We start from the raw sequence: 4,052 nt of genomic DNA, 5'->3' as shown, positions 1-4,052 counted from the left end.
CCTTTGAACCAATATTTTATAATCCCTTGTATAAACATTAGATGAATGAGCTAAACCATTTCACAGATGAATAAACACAAATAATTGACTACTAAAAACATCTCTGCGCCACTACTGTGTAACTCTATATATGTTTTCAATACACAAGCTTCATTGTTGAATAATTCCTTTGTCCGATGAAAATGCTTGCACTTCTTCTGATTGGGTAGATAACCACTTAATAGATTTCGAAATTTAAACGCGGACCTTAAGTTCAAGGTCAAGGTCACAGGGGTCAAAACTTTTTAATGCGCATGGAAAGGTCTTGTCCAGATACACATGCATACCAAATATGAAAGCAATATCTGAAGGTACACAGTAGGTATGAGCCTTTTTCGAATCGTGTTTGCAGATTTCGAAACCTAAACGCTGGCCTAAAGTTCAAGGTCAAGGTCACAGGGGTCAAAAATTGTATGCGCATGGTAAGGTGTTGTTCAGATACACATGCATAGCAAATATTATACCAATATCTGAAGGGACACAGTAGTTATGAGCCTTTTTCGAATCGCGGTCGCAGATTCAGAAACCTGAACGCTGACCTCAAGTTCAAGGTCAAGGTAGCATGTACAAAATTGTATGCGCATGAAAAGATGTTGTCTAGATACACATACATACCAAATATGACAGCAATATCTGAAGGGACACAGTAGTTATGAGCCTTTTTCGAATCGCGGTCACAGATTTCAAAACCTTAAAACTGGCCCAAAGTTCAAAGTCAAGGTCACAGGGATAAAAAATTTTCATGCGCATGGAAAGGTGTTGTCCAGATACACATGCATACCAAATATAAAAGCAATATCTGAAGGGACACAGTAGTTATGAGCCTTTTTAAAATCGCGGTCGCAGATTTCGAAACCTTAAAACTGACCCCAAGTTCAAGGTCATAGGGGTAAAAAAATTGTGTGCGCATGGATAGGTGTTGTCTAGATATACATACATACCAAATATGAAAGCAATATCTGAAGGGACACAGTAGTTATGAGCCTTTTTCGAATCGCGGTCACAGATTTCGAAACCTTAAAACTGACCCAAAGTTGAAGGTCAAGGGTAAAAAATTGTATGCGAATGGATAGGTGGTGTCTAGATACACATGCATACCAAATATGAAAGCAATATCTGAAGGGACACAGTAGTTATGAGCCTTTTTCGAATCGGGGTCGCAGGAAAATCACTGACCCGGCCCCACCCTGACCCCAATAACTTTTGGCCAAGGGGTCAGATCAAAATTCCGTCGCTGTCACCATCGTATATATGCTCATAGCTACCATGTGTGTAAGTTTCAAGGTTCTAGTGCTAATAGTGTAGGAGATAATAGTGTCCAGGACGGACAGATAGACAGACGGCGGAGCTAAACACAATATCCCCACGCTTTTAAAAAAACATGGGGATAAAAAAAAAGGGTAAAGATGAGTACTAAAATTTTGTGTGTACATGGTTTACCTGCATAAATAGTTTGAAATTGCATATATATTTAAATTTTAGAACAACAAAGTAAATGTTGAAAATGGTTCATGATAGTTCTTTGTATATTGTTAAATCACTCATTTTAGGGCAATTATAATTTTTTGTTTAAAAAGGCAATCTTACTCAACATCTGCGGATTTAAGGTGATACATGTATTGATACTGATTTTAAGTTGATGCCATGTTTTATACAGATAACTTGAATGTACCGATAGTTTTCAATTCATTGCTTTGTAACTGAAATAATGAATTTTTTACCACCTTCCTGTTACTTTTAATTTAGTGTTTTGTGGAAAATGAGATTTTCATGTTAAAAAGTATGCATTATTCAAGATAGATTAAATCAAAGACAACTGTTGATACCTGCACATGGATATTTCATTCCTTATGTGTGTAATTTCCTATCCTTGACATGCATAAGTAATCATGTAAGAAACAATTTGTTTGCAGCTGGTTGTTACTGCATGTGTAATTTCTATTCAAAATGATGGTTTTAATAACATGTGATTCAATGAGAAATGCATTTCTCAACTGAAACATTTCTTAATTTATATATAAATCATATTTACTATATCATGTGCTCATGCATACATGTTGCTTATTGTTGATGTCTTAATAAACCAAGAGTATATTATCAATATGTGTTGTTGCTCGAAAATATGTTTTTGTAGCAGGAAGTGCTTTGGGCTCGATTAATCTGAGAACTCAACAAAATATTAATAAAATCCTTCTGTGCCTTTTAGTTCTGAAAACAGAAGTAGCCAGTTGGTATTACACATCTCCTAAACAAGTACAGCACAATGAAACTTAAGGTCCTAAAATCATAAATTTTATAAAATCTTTATATCCACACAAAAAAATTGATGATTGTGGTGCTCAGATTGCAAAACCACCTGTTTGGCAAAAATAATGCAGATGGTTAGATTATGATAAGTGCAAGAAAAAAAGAATAACTCTGGAGATAATAATTGATATGATAATCATTGCTTGACAGAATCACAATTGACCTAGATATTTATTTATGTAGTGATGCATTTTTCAATGAGTGCCTTAAGATTCCAAAAACATATTGACTTAAAATAAATAATCGCGATGGCGGAAATGACTTATCATTTCATGTTCATGAACCGGTTTTAAAATACTTTGTAGACTTATCTGCTAGGCGGTGAGGACTTTTAGACGACCTGATAAACTTCAACTATATTTGCCCTAGTTCAGTAATCGACTAAAGATATGCTAACATAATACTGATGACTGATGAGTCTGTTGTGTCTTATATTCTCAATGCTACTTAAAATATTAAGTCCATTTCAAAGTTTAGACTAATAATAAGCAAATTCGTTAAATTAATATCGCCCGCCAAATAAATTTTGATTATTGATGGGTGCAGAACTAACAGAAAAGTTTATTTGAAGGGTTGTACCCTTATCCCACTTATTTAAAAGTTACAGCATAAAAATAAAACAACAATTGGCAATAACTTATTTAAGACAGTGTAGGGTTATAGATTTTGTGCATGACACCTCTCCTTATGATATCTTAACATCCAGTTAATTTCATCTTAAAATTGTGTATAGTATCTGTGATATAGTCCTGAAAAGTAACGTCAGACTGTTCATGTCACTTATTCTCATTGACAATTATACACCCATGAAATTTCATGTTGAAATCTTGTATTAATAGTTTCTGGGATATAGCCCTGAAAAGTTACATCATACAAAAACAACAAAGGGCAATAACTCTTATTTAAGAAAGTGAAGGGTTATGGTTCTTATGCATGGTTCTATAAATGAGATATAGCCCTGAAAAGTTACATCATAAAAAAAACAATAACAAGAAAGGGTAATAACCGTTATGTAAGAAAGTATACGGTTATGGTTCTTGTGCATTGATAATTATACACCCATGAAGTTTCATGTTAAAATCTTGTATAGTATCTGAGATACAGTATAGCACTAGTTACATCATACAAAAACAACAAAGTGCAATAACTCTTATTTCAGAAAGCGACGGGTTATGGTTCTTGTGCATGGCACCTCTCTTCAGCTATATTTATACACCCATAAAGTTTCATGTTGAAAACTTATATTGAGTTTCTGAGATAAAGCCCTGAAAAGTTTGTGAGTGACTGCACTGACAGACACACCGACGGTACGTTTAAGTATATTTAGCGTACCGGGGGTACATTAAAGTATACTTAAGAGTACACGGGGTACTTTAAAGCATTACCCGAGCCAAACCGACAATTACCAATCAAGCTTATTGACAAATAAATAAATGATGATAGTGGTAATTATGATTGTGTGAAATATAATACAATAGTTTTCCTGAATTGAGTGTACATGTGAATTAGCTAAAATAATGATAAAAACACTGATTGGGATTATACATTTCTGGAATATATATATATAATCTGAAAATATTTTCTTAAATCAATGTTATATCTTTGTATTAAAACACTGAAACACTCATGACTGTAAATTAGGCATTACCATATTTCTTTACAACGTAATGCATGTACATCATCGATATATATAACATTTAAAACGA

At 33.7% G+C, this 4,052-nt stretch overlaps 1 long non-coding RNA gene across 1 annotated transcript; it reads right to left on the bottom strand.

Moving 5' to 3' along the window:
- Positions 1 to 550: 550 nt before the first annotated feature.
- LOC127832186 (uncharacterized) lies at positions 551 to 1,874 on the bottom strand. The gene is made up of 2 exons (XR_008026730.1): positions 1,056 to 1,874; positions 551 to 729 (listed from the first exon to the last, which is right to left on the bottom strand). It is a non-coding gene; the product is annotated as an uncharacterized LOC127832186 (long non-coding RNA).
- Positions 1,875 to 4,052: the final 2,178 nt, after the last annotated feature.

This window comes from Dreissena polymorpha, chromosome 5 (genome assembly GCF_020536995.1).
Source record: "Dreissena polymorpha isolate Duluth1 chromosome 5, UMN_Dpol_1.0, whole genome shotgun sequence".
Taxonomy (NCBI): domain Eukaryota; kingdom Metazoa; phylum Mollusca; class Bivalvia; order Myida; family Dreissenidae; genus Dreissena; species Dreissena polymorpha.
The sequence above is the reverse complement of the archived record's forward strand: the minus strand, read 5'-3'. Positions and strand labels throughout refer to the sequence as shown.